The sequence below is a fragment of the Gossypium arboreum genome, chromosome 1 (genome assembly GCF_025698485.1).
Source record: "Gossypium arboreum isolate Shixiya-1 chromosome 1, ASM2569848v2, whole genome shotgun sequence".
Classification (NCBI taxonomy): domain Eukaryota; kingdom Viridiplantae; phylum Streptophyta; class Magnoliopsida; order Malvales; family Malvaceae; genus Gossypium; species Gossypium arboreum.
In genome coordinates, this window is record NC_069070.1 from 113075264 (window position 1) to 113085062 (window position 9799).

Sequence of the window (9799 nt, forward strand, 5' to 3'; positions counted from 1 at the left end):
ATTAGGACTTCCAAAACTTTCTTACTGAAGACCGGACCATGCGAGTTTTTCTTTAAAATTCAGCAATTTACAAGTTATAATGGAGTTTTCCTCCAAACATGTTGTTGCTGTAGTGAAGCAGTATAACATAAAGTATGGGATCAATTTCCATGTTATAAAAATCATGAGGCGAAGTGTGCACTGTGTGACAATAGATGTCTATGAAAAATCATTACATCTATGAAAACGGAGATGAGGTTCTAGACAATAAAGAACTATGACGATCAACATACTTGTGTTGTTGTAGGTATGTCTTACGATCACCTAAAATTGGATTCTAATCTTATCTTTAATATTGTCTTACCTATGGTGAAATACTTGTGTTGTTGAAGGTATGTCAAAAGATCATTCGAAATTGGATTTTGACCTTATCTTTAACATTACTGATATAGAGAAAGCGAATTCTAAGAATCCAGTGTCAATTTTGATTGCTAATATCCATGGTGAGTACAATTACACTATGTCGTACTATAAGGTCGGGTTGCAAAATAGAAGGCAATAAAAAAGATGTATAATAGGTGGGATAAATCATATAATGATCTGTGTGATGGTTGAAGTATTAAATTAGTACATCCCAATTACAGTCATCAATCTGCAAATGGAACCTATGTATCATGAAAATCAAGTGGTCCAACGCAAAAGAATTTTCCATCATCTTTTTTGGACAGTCAGGCCATGTATTTAAGTATTTCAATATCGTAAACCATTAGTCCAAATTGACAACACATTCATGTATGAGAGATATGAGCATAACTTGTTGTTGGCTATTGCATAGGATGATAATCAAAAAATCCTGCCAATAACTTTTACAATTGCTGAACAACTACTGATGCTTGGGACTTCTTCTTAACTAACTTGAGAAGGCATATTGTGTCGCAACTTAAAATATGCATCATTTCTTATAAGGTACGCAAAATATAGGCTGTGATTGATCGATGTGGAAGCTAATGAGATCATGCACACTATAGGTGTTGTATACATCATGTTAGATCAAATTACATAGGACAATTTTACAAGAATGATGAGCAGTGATGTGTTATTGACATAGGAACGTAGTAAATATTATCTTCTATATTATTCTTTAAGACATTGTTTGTATTCATAAAAATACTCTTATTTTCTTCAATAGGGTACGACCTCGTCTGTTTGTATTCATAAAAATACTCTTATTTTCTTCAACAGGGTACGACCTCGTCCAATATCGTTTCTATGAAAAATTAGAGAATTTGCGGGCAATAAACAAATATGGTGTTGAAAACCTCGATGGGTACCCAAGGTATAGTGGACTCAATCATATGATTGAGGTGTACGATGCGGCCATATAACAACAAACCTAGCAGAATCCATAAATTTCATATTAAAGGAGATGTGTCATTTGCCTGTGGTTAAAGAAACATAATTTTCGCTTATAAACTTTATTTCCAAAGTGGGCTGAAAAATATGTCGGACAAATAAAGAGCGAGCACTGATGTTCGTGAAACGAACTAACAAAATTTGACTAAGGCAAGCGCACCCATCAAACAGTAGTATAGTTATGGTGAGACCAAAAATATCATATCCACGAGGACTAAAAGTACTAGTAATTACTATCTTTTTATTATCTAGCCTAACAATTAAGACAATGTTTTTAAACTAACACTAATTATCTAATTAACTAAGATCGCGACAGAGATTAATGTTGAAAATACTTTTTAGAAAACCGATAGAAAAGACAATACCCAAGGAAGAATCCACCTAGTCTTCACTTATTATTTCTGAATTAGACTATTTATTCACTTGACTTAATCTATAGAAATCCTTGATTTATGTTAATATCCCTTTCAAGACTAAAACAATTGACTCTAGGTTGATTAATCAAAATTCTTTCTAATTAAAACCCCTATTGTCGCATTAACTCGATCTATGGATTCCCTTATTAGATTTGACTCTAATCCGGTAGATTTATTTCGTCCTATCTTTAGGATTGCATGCAACTCCGCTTAATTATGAATGATCTACTCTTAAACAGGGACTTTTGCTCCACTGAATAAGCACATCAAAAAGCTAAATTAATATCCTGGAATATTAAAGCAAGGGTTAAATTCACAATTAAGAATAAGAATAAGTATTTATTATGTAACTCAAATAATAATAAGATCCGTCTTAGGTTTTATCTCCCTTAGGTATTTAGGGAATTTAGTTCATAATAATAATGGAAAACATCTCAAAGTTTAGAAAACAACAAAACATAAAGAAACCCAAAGAACTTCTAGGAAATTGGATGGAAATCTTGAGTCTTGATGTAGATCCTATTCCTGAGCTGATTCCGATGGCTTTTCTTGAGTATTTTCTGCCTCTGCTCTCCGTCCCCCCTCTAATCCTCTTCTAGGGTGTTTATATAGACTTTCGAGTGCCTAAAATAGCCTAAAATTAGCCTTTTTCGAGTAGAACTAGACTTGGGTTCGACAGGGACACGGCTGTGTACCACGCTCGTGTGAAGGTGCTCAGGCCGTGTGCAATTTTGACTTGGATTAATGTTGACACAGCCATGACACACAGGCATGTAGTCTACCCGTGTGTCACACACGGGCGTGTGAATCACCCATGTGGAAGTGCCTAGGCCGTGTGAAACACTGATTTAGGCCCAATATGTCTATTTTTGGCCCGTTTCTCGCTCTTTTTGCTATCCTAGGCTTTCCTGAGTATAAAACATGAAATTAAAGGATTAGAAGCATCAAATTCACTAAATCTTATAATAAATCATCCATAATTATGCCAAGCATTGGGGTAAAAATATGTATAAATTATGGTTTATCAAATATCCCCACACTTAAGCATTTGCTTGTCCTTGAGCAAAATCTTCAATTCACAATTAAAATAAATCCTTCTCAACTTATAATTCTCATCAATAATGTTCAAAATAATTCACAAGTAATCATACATTAAGAGCTTAACTAAAAGAACATTAAAGTTTCAAACAATCCAAATTGAACATTTCAATCATAAAATCGTAGGTATCCCCCTTTATCTAAGTAATTACCTTCAATTCCAAATCGACAAGGGTTGACATCCTCACTAAAGATTCACTCAAATCACTCAAAGTGTTTAAGGTTCAATAATTAAGCACTCAATAGTCAAACATGAAAAGTTATTACCATAGGCTTGCATGAAAATCAAATCTCCACCACTAATGAGATGATACATAAATCAAAAGGTCTTTAACAGGGTTGTAATGGGCTTGGGTTAAAAGTGTGGATAAAGGCTAAAAAAGAGGGTTAATATCGAGATTAATTTAATAGATTACCAAACTTAGAAAAACAAAGCTAATCACTAAATTACAAACAAGTGCCAGAATTAACACTTACCAAAACTAATGAATGGAGTTTTTCTCTCAATATGATAACTTATCCAAGCTTTTTAGAACAATATGTAATTTGAATGAATGTACAGTTTTTTTAGAATAAGAACAAGCATGGAAAATACATAATAAAAAAATAATTCAGCAACTGGAATGAACGAACATAAATAGGTAACTAATTAAATTAAATCTCGATAAAAAGGGAGTCAATAAAAAGGAAGAAATTCTTAATGAATCAAAAAGGGTTAAGTTGTGGGTTAATATTAAGGGGAAAGATCGAGAAATAATAGTTAAGGCTCAAAGGGGTTCACTAGGGGTCAATTATGTGGGTAGGTGATAAACCGTAAATTATACATATTTTTACCCCATGTTTAATGCATTTTATGGATGATTTCCCATTAGAATTGGTGAATTCGATGCTTCTAATGCTTTAATTTCATGTTTTATACTTAGGAGAGCATAGGAGAGTGAAAGGAACGATAAACAGGTCAAAAACGGAGAAAATAGGCCAAAGTACGAAACTAACACGGCCTAGACCTCCTCACACGGGCAGACCAAATGGCCGTATCAATTCGGCAGGCTTGAACACGGCCTGAAAAATCGAACCCGAGTGTGTGCCACGGGCGTGTCCCTGCCGAGCCCAAGTTGAGTCCAATTTGAAAAAGGCTAATTTTGAGGGCTTTTAGGCATTCCAAAGCCTATAAATACACCCTAGAGAAGGAATAAAAGGACACGGAGAATAGGGAGTGAGGAATTACTCCAAGGAAGCCGATTGATCCATCTTAGAAGTCGGATTCATCATCAAGACTGAAGATCTCTCCTCAATTTCCCTTCAAGAGTTTTGGGTTTTCTTTATGTTTTGTATTCTTTATTCTTATAAGATGTTGTCTTATTTAGTTATGAACTAAAACCCCTAAATACCTAAGGGGAATGAAACCTAAGACGAATCTTGTTATTATTTTCTGAATCGTATGATAAATATTTAACTTATACTTAATTATTTGTTCTTATGTGTTCTTAATTCTTGTTTTGATATCCCAAGATAATGATTCAAGACAAGCTCTTATTTAGAGGAGGAATAGACCCTGTCTAATAGTACATTTTTCATAATTAAGCGGAGTTGATTACGCGCCTAGACATAGGGTGACAAGATTTTGCCAGATTAAGGTGAAACCTAATAAGGGGATCCATAGATCGAGTTAATGCAACCCTAGAGTGTTAATTAGAGAAAAGTCTCGGTTATTCAATCTAGGGATTACATGTTATTAGTCTTGAATAGGGATAATAACATAACTTAGGGATCTCTGCGGAACAAGTTGAATGAATAAATCATCCGATTTGGAGCCAGAATAACAAGTAAAGTCTCGGTGGATCTTTCCTTTGGTATTGTCTTAAGTCAATCGATTTTACTTAAAAGCAATTCCATAATTCTTTTCTTTGTGAGTTCTTAGTTTGGATAATTAGTTAATTAAAACAAAACTTCTTTATTCTTAGGCTAGATAATAAAAAGACAGTCATTACTAGTACTTTTAGTTCCTTTGGGTTCAACAATCCGGTCTTGCTAAAACTATACTACTGCTCGATAGGTACAGTTGCCTACATCGCAATAATAGTTAGTTCAAGAATGAGTAATTATAAATATTTAAAACCTATCACGAAATCACGCGATCAAGTTTTTAGCGCTGTTGCCGGGGAGCTAAGATATTAGGAACGCTCAATTTTTATTACTTTAGCCATTTATTTTTCTTGCAATTTAATTTAATTTTATTATTACTGTTTTTTATTAACTTACTTTTTCTTTCTCTTGGCAGGTTTTTATAGTTTATGACTAGAAGAAACCCGTCAGGACTATTACTTTTTAACGAAGAAATCGATCATACAGTTCGCAGAAATCAAAGAAAAATAAGGCGAAGCTTACGATACACAGAGAACGAGCAAGAAGACGATACTCAACCCCTAATCGAAGAGATGGCTGAAAACCAAGACAATCAGCTACCTCCGGCAATTGTGGCTAATCAAAATCTATCTATGATTATGCTAAACCTTCTTTAACAAGAACTGAATCTAGCATAGTTAGACCTGCTGTAGCTGCAAATACTTTTGAATTAAAACCTAACACTATTCAGATGATATAGCAATTTGTTTAGTTTGATGGTTTGCAGGATGAAGATCCCAACGTTCACTTAGAAAACTTTTTGGAATTTTGCGATACATTTAAAATCAATGGCGTTTCTGATGATGCCATTCGTCTTTGGTTATTCCCTTTTTCATTAAAGAACAAAGCTAAACAGTGGTTGAACTCGTTACCACGAGGGTCAATTACTACTTGGGAACAAATGACCGAAAAATTCTTACTGAGATGGCTAAATTACGTAATGATATATCTTCTTTTGTGCAGATGGATTTAGAAACCCTCTACGATGTATGGGAGACATACAAGGACTTACTGAGAAGGTGGTCTCACCATGGGTTACCGTTTCAACTCCAAGTTCAAACATTCCACAATGGTCTGAATCTTTCTACTCGGCAAATGGTTGACACAGCTGCTGGCGGAACCATCAATAATAAAACACCTAAAGATGCCTATGAGTTTATTGAGGAGATGTCACTGAATAACTATCAGTGATAAGTTATGAGGACAAAGCCAACGAAAATAACCGGTGTTTATAACGTCGATTCAGTCACCATGCTGTCAAATCAAGTAGAACTCTTGAATAAAAAGATTGATGGTTTTCTTAGTCTTTACAGGTTCACCCAGTAATGTAGTGCGAAGCAAGTAGCAGTGGAACAAGCCATTCGGAATACCAACCTTATGGCCATAACATGGATAACGAGCAATTAAACTACATGGGTAATAATCCTCGACCTCAAAACAATCTATTTAGTAACACTTACAATGCAAGTTGGAGGAACCATCCCAATTTTTCGTGGGGAGGCCAAGGAAATCAAAAACCACAACATCCTCCGGGTTTTCAGCAACCACCCTACCAACAGAAAAAAAAGCTGAACCTTGAAGAGATGCTCTCAAATTTTATATCGGTGTCAGAAACTCGTTTCCAAAACACCGAGACAGCACTTAAGAATTAACAAGTGTCGATCTAAGGGCTCGAAACTCAAATAGGCCAGCTTTCCAAACTAATCTCTGAACAACCACAAGGTAGTTTGCCAAGTAATACTGAACCCAACCTAAGGGAACAGCTTAACGCAATTAATGTTCAAGATGAAGAAGGATTTGTGGAGCCTAAACCAGAACAGCGGTAAGAAACTGTGGTAAGCAAAGGTCAAGGTGAGGTAGATCAAAATACAAACAAATCAATGAATGTCGAATATAAACCTCGTGTACCATACCCCAACGAAACAAGGAAAGACCGATCAGATAAAAAATTTGGTAAATTCCTTAAAGTCTTAAAAAAATACATATTAACTTACCATTTATTGAAGCCCTATCGTAGATGCCAAACGCAATGAAATTTTTGAAAGAGCTTTTAGCAAATAAGTGGAAGTTGGACAATGCGTCGCATATGGAGCTAAACGCAGTGTGCTCAACTATTTTGAAAAATAAGCTACCGAACAAACTAAAAGATACAGGGATTTTTATGATTCCTTACTTAATTGGTAGGTTAGATGTTAATAATGCATTAGCTAATTTAGGGGCTAGTATCAATGTCATGCCTTTTAAAATATTCAAGCAACTAGGTCTCGGTAAACCCCAACAGACTTGGATGAGCATTCAATTAGAAGATAAAACTATAAGATTTCCTAGGGGAATTATTGAAGATGTGCCAGTCAAAATCAATAAATTTATATTTCCCGTTGACTTCATTGTTTTAGACATAGAGGAGGATAACGATACTCCTTTAATCCTGGGAAGGCCCTTTTTAGCAACTGCTCAAACAATTATTGATATTGGCAAAGGTGAGCTCACGCTTAGCGTAGGAGACGAAACACTCACCCTTCAAGCTCGCAATTCTGACAACACATCGGAAATTGAAGGTGATCGTCTAAACCATTCTATTAAAACTGACCACATGATACAATCCACTTTGCAGGAGATAAGTCTGAAGGAAGTACATGAGCCACTCTCAAACAACAGTAGAGGTTCTATTCATAAAGAACGAAGGCTGCAAATAGAGGAGCTAGATGAATGGCGAACACATAAACTGAGAACACACGATAAATTGAAACTACGCCAGAACGAGCCCGATACTTCTCTAAATCAACTTAAGGTTGGTGATAAAGTCTTATTAGATGCCGCAGATCCCCACATTGTCACTACCACACTGAATGAAGAAATCCCTCTTACGATACTCAGTATTTTTCCATTCGATACGGTAGAGGTGAGTCATCCCAAGTTCAGCACTTTTAAAGTAAACAATACCATTTAAAACCTTATTTTAAGATTGATAGTAGGAATGAGGAGTATAAACTCCTCGAACCATCATGATCATTCAACGGAGAGGCAAGTCGAGCTTAGACTATAAATAAGCGCTTCTCGGGAGGCAACCCGAGCACTAACTGTATTAACTTCTTCCAAAATTTAGTCTTCAACATCTAACTTTCTAACGAAGCTCTTTAATACATGTTTTCCACAGAGACACGGCCAAGCACATGGGCGTGCTTATGGCCGTGTGAAAACAGGGCAAGGATTTTTCCAACACGGGCTACGATACAACGCCATGGCCGTGCGACATAGTCGCGGTCAAGCCTGCCAAAACAATACAGGCGTGCGACACGCCCATGTGGAAGACCCGTGGTTGAAACTGAGAAACTACCACAGGCATGTGACACGCCCGTGTCCAACACCCGTGGTTGAACCTATCAAATTAACACGGGTGTGAGGCTTGTACACACGGGCGTGGGGTTTACGAACAAAGCTAGACACTGTCGTGTGAACCTACACGCCCGAGGTACACGAGCATGGGACGAATTTTAGACACGCCAAAATAGGAAAAACGTGAAACACAGGGGAAAAAATTGGGGAACACAGGCGTGTGCCATGGCCGTGTGGTCCAAAATCTATAAATACCCTACACTATTCACTTTCTTCCCCATTCAAAAACCCTAACCCTAGCCGCTGCAAGTTCACATGACCTCCCTGCCACGCCCGTGCACCGCCTACAACTCCATTCTTGATGCTCAATCTCTTCCCTTAGCGTTTGTTTACTCTTTTTTCTTTTATTTCACTGATTTATAATGCTATTTATCATATTAATCTATATTTTTCATGTTATTTCCTTATTGATAATCACATAAATTTCATTTATCAAACAAGTTATCATCTTTCTCATGTTTAAAATCTTACTCATTACATGATTCTTACACTTCATTTAATTAGTTAGAAGTGAATATTCGTGGCTAGGATAGTTGAAATAATCATGCATATTGTGTTGACATCTCTTTTCATTCATATAGTATTTTGCATTCCATTCTTTACCATTTTTACTTATATCACCATGCTCATGCCACAAAGAAATGGGTCATTGAACTTATTGTTTTAATTGAATTTAGTAATTGTGGCTAAATATATTTATGCATTTTCCTTTTCGAATTTAGTCCCATTCCTTTTATATATTATAAATTGTCCACTTATCAAAAGATGAATTAATGTTTCCACTTGCAAGTACACAATGTCGTCTTCAAGAGGAAAGAAAACTGTCGTACCTGCTTTAAAGAAGAGGAAGGGAGAGTTCTCTTCCGCGTGTCCAACCGCTGAAATTCGTCACCCTCTCCTACAATTCCCTCGATGGCCCCAGGAAGAACTATTCCAAATACTTTGGGCCCGACCTTTAATTGCGGGCCATTGCATCGACTGGGCTACTGTAGAATAAGTTTAGTTGGATGATTCTATTCAAGCCCTCCTAACCACCGACTCTTGGGAGCTATTCTTTGGGATTATCGAGCCAACATACCTTGAGCTCACAATGGAACTATGCTCAACGTTCCATCTTCAGACCGTAATGACGAACTACGATGATCCCGACATGGTTCAATTTTGCCTAGGTGGGTTAATCCGCCAGCTAAGTGTCCCAGAGTTTGGTGTTGCACTAGGCTTATATACTAAGAAGTTCAAGGAGGAGAATGATTTAGACACTCTCAGTTGCCACATACACTTCTCCCCCTCGAAGTGCTGGCACACTTTGGCCCCTGGCGCAGCCTCCTACAATCCTAGCCGCTCCAAGGCATCAGTTCTCCCACCATCCTAAGGTACTTACACACTATTTTAGCTCACACGATTATGGGGAGGCGAGAGAGCACTAGCGTTGTTAACACCCATGAAGCCTACTTCTTATGGTGCATGTCGCACGGGCACGTCATTGACCTTGCCTATTTCATCGCCCTCATGATTCAGCACCAGACGGAGCGGCATAAGAAGGGGGTCATCTCCATCGGCACCTACGTGACTCGACTGGAGTGACACTTCGG

The 9799-nt window shown here is 37.0% G+C and overlaps 1 non-coding gene across 1 annotated transcript; it reads right to left on the reverse strand.

The window, feature by feature from the left end:
* Nucleotides 1-5741: 5741 nt before the first annotated feature.
* LOC128281536 (small nucleolar RNA R71) lies at nucleotides 5742-5848 on the reverse strand. The gene has a single exon (XR_008271764.1). It is a non-coding gene; the product is annotated as a small nucleolar RNA R71 (small nucleolar RNA).
* Nucleotides 5849-9799: the final 3951 nt, after the last annotated feature.